Source organism: Calliopsis andreniformis, unplaced genomic scaffold (assembly GCF_051401765.1).
Source record: "Calliopsis andreniformis isolate RMS-2024a unplaced genomic scaffold, iyCalAndr_principal scaffold0008, whole genome shotgun sequence".
Classification (NCBI taxonomy): domain Eukaryota; kingdom Metazoa; phylum Arthropoda; class Insecta; order Hymenoptera; family Andrenidae; genus Calliopsis; species Calliopsis andreniformis.
The window spans coordinates 5,980,609-5,992,386 of NW_027480426.1; positions in this window are offsets into that span (position 1 = coordinate 5,980,609).

An 11,778-nucleotide genomic window follows, 5' to 3' on the forward strand; every position below is an offset into this window, starting at 1 on the left:
AAAACGAATAATAGCAACCAGTGTGAAAGTTATGGTCATTTCTACGATCCGGGCAACCTAGGCTCCACTCTATGGCGTTGGTCCACCAGATCAAACAGTTAGGGCCTTAGAAGCCAACGCCCGAAATGTTAAATACAAAATAAATAGAACAGTTTTTCCATTGTATAAAACGAATAATTGCTACCTGTGTAAAGGTTATGGCCATTTCTACGTTGCGGGCAACCTAGGCTTCACCTTAGGAAGTTGTTCCACTAGATCGAATAGTTAGGGCCTAAGGAGTCAACGCCAGAAGCATAAAATACAATATAAATGCAACAGCTTTGCCACCGTATAAAATGAATAATTGCAAACAGTGTAAAAGATATGGACATTTCTACATTCCGGGCAACCTAGGCTTCACTCTAGGGCGTTGCTCCAACAGCTTGAATAGTCAGGGCCTTAGAAGTCAACGCCCGAAGCATAAAATGCAATAAAAATACAACAGTTTTTCCATCGTATAACAGGATTAATTGCAACCAGTTTGAAAGTGATGGTCATTTCTACGTTCCGGGCAATCTAGGCTTCACTCTAGGGCGTTGCTCCACCAGATCAAGCAGTTAGGGCCTTAGAAGTCAACGCACGAAGCATAAAATACAAAATAAATGGAACGGTTTTCCATTGTATAAAACGAATAATTGCTACCAGTGTAAAAGTTATGGTCATTTCTACGTTGCGGGCAACCTAGTCTTCACCCTAGGGCGTTGTTCCACCAGGTCGAATACTCAGGGCCTAAGAAGTGAACGCCAGAAGCATAAAATGCAATAAAAATGCAACAGTCTTTCCATCCTATAACAGGAATAATTGCAACCCGTGTGAAAGTGATGGTCATTTGTACGTTCCAGGGAACCTATGCTTCACTCTAGGGCGTTGCTCCACCAGATCGAATTGTTAGGGCCAAAGAAGTCAACGCCCGAAGCATAAAATACAAAATAAATAGAACAGTTTTTCCATTGTATAAAACGAATAATTGCTACCAGTGTAAAAGTTATGGTCATTTCTACATTCCGAGCAACCTAGGCTTCACTCTAGGGCGTTGCTCCGACAGATTGAATAGTCAGGTCCTTAGAAGTCAACGCCCGAAACATAAAATGCAATAAAAATGCAACAGTTTTTCCATCGTATAACAGGATTAATTGCAACCAGTTTGAAAGCGATGGTCATTTCTACGTTCTGGGCAACCTAGGCTTCACTCTAGCGCGTTGGTCCACCAGATCAAACAGTTAGGGCCTTAGAAGCCAACGCCCGAAGCATTAAATACAAAATAAATAGATCAGTTTTTCCATTGTATAAAACGAATAATTGCTACCTGTGTAAAAGTTATGGCCATTTCTACGTTGCGGGCAACCTAGAGTTCACCTTAGGCCGTTGTTCCACCAGATGGAATAGCTAGGGCCTAAGAAGTGAACGCCAGAAGCATAAAATACAATATAAATACAACAGCTTTTCCATCGTAAAAAACGAATAATTGCAACCAGTGTGAAAGTTACGGCTATTTCTACACTCCGAGCAACCTAGGCTTCACTCTAGGGCGTTGCTCCACCAGATCGAATAGTTAGGTCCTTAGAATTCAACGCCAGAAGCATAAAATACGATATAAATACAACAGCTTTTGCATCGTATTAAAGGAATAATTGCAAACAGTGTGAAAGTAATTGTCATTTTTACGTCCCGGGCAACCTAGGCTTCACTCTAGGGCGTTGCTCCACCAGATCAAACAGTTAGGGCCTTAGAAGTCAACGCCCGAAGCATAAAATACGATATAAATACAACAGCTTTTCCATCGTATTAAATGAATAATTGCAAACAGTGTGAAAGTAGTGGTCATTTCTGCGTTCCGAGCAACCTAGGCTTCACTCTAGGGCGGTGCTCTCCCATATCGAATAGCCACGGCCTCAGAAGCCTACGCCTGAAGCATAAAATACAATAAAAATACAACAGTCTTTTCATCGTATAACAGGAATAATTCCAACATGCGTGAAAGTAATGATCATTTCGGCGTTTCGGGCATCCTAGACTTAACTCTGAGGCATTGCTCCACTAGATCGAATAGTTAGGGCCTAAGGAGTCAACGCCAGAAGCATAAAATACAATATAAATGGAACAGCTTTGCCACCGTATAAAATGAATAATTGCAAACAGTGTGAAAGATATGGACATTTCTACATTCCGGGCAACCTAGGCTTCACTCTAGGGCGTTGCTCCAACAGCTTGAATAGTCAGGGCCTTAGAAGTCAACGCCCGAAGCATAAAATGCAATAAAAATACAACAGTTTTTCCATCGTATAACAGGATTAATTGCAACCAGTTTGAAAGTGATGGTCATTTCTACGTTCCGGGCAACCTAGGCTTCACTCTAGGGCGTTGCTCCACTAGATCCAATAGCTAGGGCCTTAGAAGTCAACGTCAGAGGCATAAAATACAATATAAATACAACAGCTTTTCCATCGTAAAAAACGAATAATTGCAACCAGTGTGAAAGTTATGGTTATTTCTACATTCCGAGCAACCTAGGCTTCACACTAGGGCGTCGCTCCACCAGATCGAATAGTTAGGTCCTCAGAAGTCAACGCCAGAAGCATAAAATACCATATAAATACAACAGCTTTTGCATCGTATAAAAGGAATAATTGCAAACAGTGTGAAAGTAATTGTCATTTCTACGTTCCGGGCAATCTAGGCTTCACTCTAGGGCGTTGCTCCACCAGATCAAACATTTAGGGCCTTAGAAGTCAACGCACGATGCATAAAATACAAAATAAATAGAACAGTTTTTCCATTGTATAAAACGAATAATTGCTACCAGTGTAAACGTTATGGTCATTTCTACGTTCCGGGCAACCTAGGCTTCACCCTTGGGCGTTGTTCCACCAGATCGAATAGTCAGGGCCTAAGAAGTGAACGCCAGAAGCATAAAATGCAATAAAAATGCAACAGTCTTTCCATCCTATAACAGGAATAATTGCAACCCGTGTGAAAGTGATGGTCATTTGTACGTTCCAGGGAACCTATGCTTCACTCTAGGGCGTTGCTCCACCAGATCGAATAGTTAGGTCCTTAGAATTCAACGCCAGAAGCATAAAATACGATATAAATACAACAGCTTTTGCATCGTATAAAAGGAATAATTGCAAACAGTGTGAAAGTAATTGTCATTTTTACGTCCCGGGCAACCTAGGCTTCACTCTAGGGCGTTGCTCCACCAGATCAAACAGTTAGGGCCTTAGAAGTCAACGCCCGAAGCATCAAATACGATATAAATACAACAGCTTTTCCATCGTATTAAATGAATAATTGCAAACAGTGTGAAAGTAGTGGTCATTTCTGCGTTCCGAGCAACCTAGGCTTCACTCTAGGGCGGTGCTCTACCATATCGAATAGCCACGGCCTCAGAAGCCTACGCCTGAAGCATAAAATACAATAAAAATACAACAGTCTTTTCATCGTATAACAGGAATAATTCCAACATGCGTGAAAGTAATGATCATTTCGGCGTTTCGGGCATCCTAGACTTAACTCTGAGGCATTGCTCCACTAGATCGAATAGTTAGGGCCTAAGGAGTCAACGCCAGAAGCATAAAATACAATATAAATGCAACAGCTTTGCCACCGTATAAAATGAATAATTGCAAACAGTGTGAAAGATATGGACATTTCTACATTCCGGGCAACCTAGGCTTCACTCTAGGGCGTTGCTCCAACAGCTTGAATAGTCAGGGCCTTAGAAGTCAACGCCCGAAGCATAAAATGCAATAAAAATACAACAGTTTTTCCATCGTATAACAGGATTAATTGCAACCAGTTTGAAAGTGATGGTCATTTCTACGTTCCGGGCAATCTAGGCTTCACTCTAGGGCGTTGCTCCACCAGATCAAGCAGTTAGGGCCTTAGAAGTCAACGCACGAAGCATAAAATACAAAATAAATGGAACGGTTTTTCCATTGTATAAAACGAATAATTGCTACCAGTGTAAAAGTTATGGTCATTTCTACGTTGCGGGCAACCTAGTCTTCACCCTAGGGCGTTGTTCCACCAGGTCGAATACTCAGGGCCTAAGAAGTGAACGCCAGAAGCATAAAATGCAATAAAAATGCAACAGTCTTTCCATCCTATAACAGGAATAATTGCAACCCGTGTGAAAGTGATGGTCATTTGTACGTTCCAGGGAACCTATGCTTCACTCTAGGGCGTTGCTCCACCAGGTCGAATTGTTAGGGCCAAAGAAGTCAACGCCCGAAGCATAAAATACAAAATAAATAGAACAGTTTTTCCATTGTATAAAACGAATAATTGCTACCAGTGTAAAAGTTATGGTCATTTCTACATTCCGAGCAACCTAGGTTTCACTCTAGGGCGTTGCTCCGACAGATTGAATAGTCAGGTCCTTAGAAGTCAACGCCCGAAGCATAAAATGCAATAAAAATGCAACAGTTTTTCCATCGTATAACAGGATTAATTGCAACCAGTTTGAAAGCGATGGTCATTTCTACGTTCTGGGCAACCTAGGCTTCACTCTAGCGCGTTGGTCCACCAGATCAAACAGTTAGGGCCTTAGAAGCCAACGCCCGAAGCATTAAATACAAAATAAATAGATCAGTTTTTCCATTGTATAAAACGAATAATTGCTACCTGTGTAAAAGTTATGGCCATTTCTACGTTGCGGGCAACCTAGAGTTCACCTTAGGCCGTTGTTCCACCAGATGGAACAGCTAGGGCCTAAGAAGTGAACGCCAGAAGCATAAAATACAATATAAATACAACAGCTTTTCCATCGTAAAAAACGAATAATTGCAACCAGTGTGAAAGTTACGGCTATTTCTACACTCCGAGCAACCTAGGCTTCACTCTAGGGCGTTGCTCCACCAGATCGAATAGTTAGGTCCTTAGAATTCAACGCCAGAAGCATAAAATACGATATAAATACAACAGCTTTTGCATCGTATTAAAGGAATAATTGCAAACAGTGTGAAAGTAATTGTCATTTTTACGTCCCGGGCAACCTAGGCTTCACTCTAGGGCGTTGCTCCACCAGATCAAACAGTTAGGGCCTTAGAAGTCAACGCCCGAAGCATAAAATACGATATAAATACAACAGCTTTTCCATCGTATTAAATGAATAATTGCAAACAGTGTGAAAGTAGTGGTCATTTCTGCGTTCCGAGCAACCTAGGCTTCACTCTAGGGCGGTGCTCTCCCATATCGAATAGCCACGGCCTCAGAAGCCTACGCCTGAAGCATAAAATACAATAAAAATACAACAGTCTTTTCATCGTATAACAGGAATAATTCCAACATGCGTGAAAGTAATGATCATTTCGGCGTTTCGGGCATCCTAGACTTAACTCTGAGGCATTGCTCCACTAGATCGAATAGTTAGGGCCTAAGGAGTCAACGCCAGAAGCATAAAATACAATATAAATGGAACAGCTTTGCCACCGTATAAAATGAATAATTGCAAACAGTGTGAAAGATATGGACATTTCTACATTCCGGGCAACCTAGGCTTCACTCTAGGGCGTTGCTCCAACAGCTTGAATAGTCAGGGCCTTAGAAGTCAACGCCCGAAGCATAAAATGCAATAAAAATACAACAGTTTTTCCATCGTATAACAGGATTAATTGCAACCAGTTTGAAAGTGATGGTCATTTCTACGTTCCGGGCAACCTAGGCTTCACTTTAGGGCGTTGCTCCACTAGATCCAATAGCTAGGGCCTTAGAAGTCAACGCCAGAAGCATAAAATACCATATAAATACAACAGCTTTTGCATCGTATAAGAGGAATAATTGCAAACAGTGCGAAAGTAATTGTCATTTCTACGTTCCGGGCAATCTAGGCTTCACTCTAGGGCGTTGCTCCACCAGATCAAACAATTAGGGCCTTAGAAGTCAACGCACGATGCATAAAATACAAAATAAATAGAACAGTTTTTCCATTGTATAAAACGAATAATTGCTACCAGTGTAAACGTTATGGTCATTTCTACGTTCCGGGCAACCTAGGCTTCACCCTTGGGCGTTGTTCCACCAGATCGAATAGTCAGGGCCTAAGAAGTGAACGCCAGAAGCATAAAATGCAATAAAAATGCAACAGTCTTTCCATCCTATAACAGGAATAATTGCAACCCGTGTGAAAGTGATGGTCATTTGTACGTTCCAGGGAACCTATGCTTCACTCTAGGGCGTTCCTCCACCAGATCGAATTGTTAGGGCCAAAGAAGTCAACGCCCGAAGCATAAAATACAAAATAAATAGAACAGTTTTTAGATTGTATAAAACGAATAATTGTTACCAGTGTAAGGGTTATGGTCATTTTTACGTTCGAGGCAACCTAGGCTTCACCTTAGGGCATTGTTCCATCAGATCGAATAGTTAGGCCCTAAGAAGTGAACGCCAGAAGCATAAAATACAATATAAATACAACAGTTTTTCCATCGTAGAAAACGAATAATAGCAACCAGTGTGAAAGTTATGGTCATTTCTACGTTCCGGGCAACCTAGGCTTCACTCTAGGGCGTTGGTCCACCAGATCAAACAGTTAGGGCCTTAGAAGTCAACGCCCGAAGCATAAAATACAAAATAAATAGAACAGTTTTTCCATTGTATAAAACGAATAATTGGTACCAGTGTAAAAGTTATGGTCATTTCTACGTTCCGGGCAACCTAGGCTTCACCCTGGTACGTTGTTCCACCAGATCAAGTAGTTAGGGCCTAAAAAGTGAGCGCCAGAAGCATAAAATACAATATAAATACAACAGCTTTTCCATCGTAAGAAACGAATAATTGCATCCAGTGTGAAAGTTATGGTTATTTCTACATTCCGAGCAACCTAGGCTTCACTCTAGGGCGTTGCTCCACTAGATCGAATAGCTAGGGACATAGAAGTCAACGCCAGAAGCATAAAATACGATATAAATACAACAGCTTTTCCATCGTATAAAACGAATAATCGCAAACAGTGTGAAAGTAATGGTCATTTCTACGTTCCGGGCAACCTAGGCTTCACCCTAGGGCGGTGATCCACCAGATCAAACAGTTAGGGCCTTAGAAGTCAACGCCCGAAGCATAAAATACAAAATAAATAGAACAGTTTTTCCATTGTATAAAACGAATAATTGCTACCAGTGTAAAAGCTATGGTCATTTCTACGTTCCGGGCAACCTAGGCTTCACCCTGGGGCGTTGTTCCACCAGATCGAATAGTTAGGGCCTAAGAAGTGAACGCTAGAAGCATAAAATACAATATAAATACAACAGTTCTTCCATCGTATAAAACGAATAATTGCAACCAGTGTGGAAGCTATGGTCATTTCTACATTCCGAGCAACCTAGGCTTCACTCTAGGGCGTTGCTCCGACAGATTGAATAGTCAGGTCCTTAGAAGTCAACGCCCGAAGCATAAAATGCAATAAAAATGCAACAGTTTTTCCATCGTATAACAGGATTAATTGCAACCAGTTTGAAAGCGATGGTCATTTCTACGTTCCGGGCAACCTAGGCTTCACTCTAGGGCGTTGCTCCACTAGATCGAATAGCTAGGGCCTTAGAAGTCAACGCCAGAGGCATAAAATACAATATAAATACAGCTTTTCCATCGTAAAAAACGAATAATTGCAACCAGTGTGAAAGTTATGGTCATTTCTACGTTCCGGGCAATCTAGGCTTCACTCTAGGGCGTTGCTCCACCAGATCAAGCAGTTAGGGCCTTAGAAGTCAACGCACGAAGCATAAAATACAAAATAAATGGAACGGTTTTTCCATTGTATAAAACGAATAATTGCTACCAGTGTAAAAGTTATGGTCATTTCTACGTTGCGGGCAACCTAGTCTTCACCCTAGGGCGTTGTTCCACCAGGTCGAATACTCAGGGCCTAAGAAGTGAACGCCAGAAGCATAAAATGCAATAAAAATGCAACAGTCTTTCCATCCTATAACAGGAATAATTGCAACCCGTGTGAAAGTGATGGTCATTTGTACGTTCCAGGGAACCTATGCTTCACTCTAGGGCGTTGCTCCACCAGATCGAATTGTTAGGGCCAAAGAAGTCAACGCCCGAAGCATAAAATACAAAATAAATAGAACAGTTTTTCCATTGTATAAAACGAATAATTGCTACCAGTGTAAAAGTTATGGTCATTTCTACGTTCCGGGCAACCTAGGCTTCACTCTAGGGCGTTGCTCCACTAGATCGAATAGCTAGGGCCCTAGAAGTCAACGCCAGAGGCATAAAATACAATATAAATACAGCTTTTCCATCGTAAAAAACGAATAATTGCAACCAGTGTGAAAGTTATGGTCATTTCTACGTTCCGGGCAACCTAGGCTTCACTCTAGGGCGTTGGTCCACCAGATCAAACAGTTAGGGCCTTAGAAGCCAACGCCCGAAGCATTAAATACAAAATAAATAGATCAGTTTTTCCATTGTATAAAACGAATAATTGCTACCTGTGTAAAAGTTATGGCCATTTCTACGTTGCGGGCAACCTAGGGTTCACCTTAGGCCGTTGTTCCACCAGATGGAATAGTTAGGACCTAAGAAGTGAACGCCAGAAGCATAAAATACAATATAAATACAACAGCTTTTCCATCGTAAAAAACGAATAATTGCAACCAGTGTGAAAGTTATGGCTATTTCTACACTCCGAGCAACCTAGGCTTCACTCTAGGGCGTTGCTCCACCAGATCGAATAGTTAGGTCCTTAGAATTCAACGCCAGAAGCATAAAATACGATATAAATACAACAGCTTTTGCATCGTATAAAAGGAATAATTGCAAACAGTGTGAAAGTAATTGTCATTTTTACGTCCCGGGCAACCTAGGCTTCACTCTAGGGCGTTGCTCCACCAGATCAAACAGTTAGGGCCTTAGAAGTCAACGCCCGAAGCATAAAATACGATATAAATACAACAGCTTTTCCATCGTATTAAATGAATAATTGCAAACAGTGTGAAAGTAGTGGTCATTTCTGCGTTCCGAGCAACCTAGGCTTCACTCTAGGGCGGTGCTATACCATATCGAATAGCCACGGTCTCAGAAGCCTACGCCTGAAGCATAAAATACAATAAAAATACAACAGTCTTTTCATCGTATAACAGGAATAATTCCAACATGCGTGAAAGTAATGATCATTTCGGCGTTTCGGGCATCCTAGACTTAACTCTGAGGCATTGCTCCACTAGATCGAATAGTTAGGGCCTAAGGAGTCAACGCCAGAAGCATAAAATACAATATAAATGCAACAGCTTTGCCACCGTATAAAATGAATAATTGCAAACAGTGTGAAAGATATGGACATTTCTACATTCCGAGCAACCTAGGCTTCACTCTAGGGCGTTGCTCCAACAGCTTGAATAGTCAGGGCCTTAGAAGTCAACGCCCGAAGCATAAAATGCAATAAAAATACAACAGTTTTTCCATCGTATAACAGGATTAATTGCAACCAGTTTGAAAGTGATGGTCATTTCTACGTTCCGGGCAACCTAGGCTTCACTCTAGGGCGTTGCTCCACTAGATCCAATAGCTAGGGCCTTAGAAGTCAACGTCAGAGGCATAAAATACAATATAAATACAACAGCTTTTCCATCGTAAAAAACGAATAATTGCAACCAGTGTGAAAGTTATGGTTATTTCTACATTCCGAGCAACCTAGGCTTCACACTAGGGCGTCGCTCCACCAGATCGAATAGTTAGGTCCTCAGAAGTCAACGCCAGAAGCATAAACTACCATATAAATACAACAGCTTTTGCATCGTATAAAAGGAATAATTGCAAACAGTGTGAAAGTAATTGTCATTTCTACGTTCCGGGCAATCTAGGCTTCACTCTAGGGCGTTGCTCCACCAGATCAAACAATTAGGGCCTTAGAAGTCAGCGCACGATGCATAAAATACAAAATAAATAGAACAGTTTTTCCATTGTATAAAACGAATAAGTGCTACCAGTGTAAACGTTATGGTCATTTCTACGTTCCGGGCAACCTAGGCTTCACCCTTGGGCGTTGTTCCACCAGATCGAATAGTCAGGGCCTAAGAAGTGAACGCCAGAAGCATAAAATGCAATAAAAATGCAACAGACTTTCCATCCTATAACAGGAATAATTGCAACCCGTGTGAAAGTGATGGTCATTTGTACGTTCCAGGGAACCTATGCTTCACTCTAGGGCGTTCCTCCACCAGATCGAATTGTTAGGGCCAAAGAAGTCAACGCCCGAAGCATAAAATACAAAATAAAAAGAACAGTTTTTACATTGTATAAAACGAATAATTGTTACCAGTGTAAGGGTTATGGTCATTTTTACGTTCGAGGCAACCTAGGCTTCACCCTAGGGCATTGTTCCATCAGATCGAATAGTTAGGCCCTAAGAAGTGAACGCCAGAAGCATAAAATACAATATAAATACAACAGTTTTTCCATCATATAAAACGGATAATTGCAACCAGTGTGAAAGCTATGGTCATTTCTACATTCCGAGCAACCTAGGGTTCACTCTAGGGCGTTGCTCCAACAGATTGAATAGTCACGGCCTTAGAAGTCAACGCCCGAAGCATAAAATGCAATAAAAATACAACAGTTTATCCTTCGTATAACAGGATTAATTGCAACCAGTTTGAAAGTGATGGTCATTTCTACGTTCCGGGCAACCTAGGCTTCACTGTAGGGCGTTGCTCCACTACATCGAATAGCTAGGGCCTTAGAAGTCAACGCCAGAGGCATAAAATACAATATAAATACAACAGCTTTTCCATCGTACAAAACGAATAATTGCAACCAGTGTGAAAGTTATGGTCATTTCTACGTTCCGGGCAACCTAGGCTTCACCCTAGGGCGTTGTTCCACCAGGTCGAATAGTCAGGGCCTAAGAAGTGAACGCCAGAAGCATAAAATGCAATAAAAATGCAACAGTCTTTCCATCCTATAACAGGAATAATTGCAACCCGTGTGAAAGTGATGGTCATTTGTACGTTCCAGGGAACCTATGCTTCACTCTAGGGCGTTGCTCCACCAGATGGAATAGTTAGTTCCTTAGAAGTCAACGCCAGAAGCATAAAATACGATATAAATACAACAGCTTTTGCATCGTATAAAAGGAATAATTGCAAACAGTGTGAAAGTAATTGTCATTTCTACGTTCCGGGCAATCTAGGCTTCACTCTAGGGCGTTGCTCCACCAGATCAAGCAGTTAGGGCCTTAGAAGTCAACGCCCGAAGCATAAAATACAAAATAAATAGAACAGTTTTTCCATTGTATAAAACGAATAATTGCTACCAGTGTAAAAGTTATGGTCATTTCTACGTTCCGGTCAACCTAGGCTTCACTCTGGTACGTTGTTCCACCAGATCGAGTAGTTAGGGCCTAAAAAGTGAACGCCAGAAGCATAAAATACAACATAAATACAACAGCTTTTCCATCGTAAAAAACGAATAATTGCAACCAGTGTGAAAGTTATGGTTATTTCTACATTCCGAGCAACCTAGGCTTGACTCTAGGGCGTTGCTCCACCAGATCGAATAGTTAGGTCCTTAGAAGTCAACGCCAGAAGCATAAAATACGATATAAATACAACAGTCTTTCCATCCTATAACAGGAATACTTGCAACCCGTGTGAAATTGATGGTCATTTGTACGTTCCAGGGAACCTATGCTTCACTCTAGGGCGTTCCTCCACCAGATCGAATTGTTAGGGCCAAAGAAGTCAACGCCCGAAGCATAAAATACAAAATAAATAGAACAGTTTTTCCATTGTA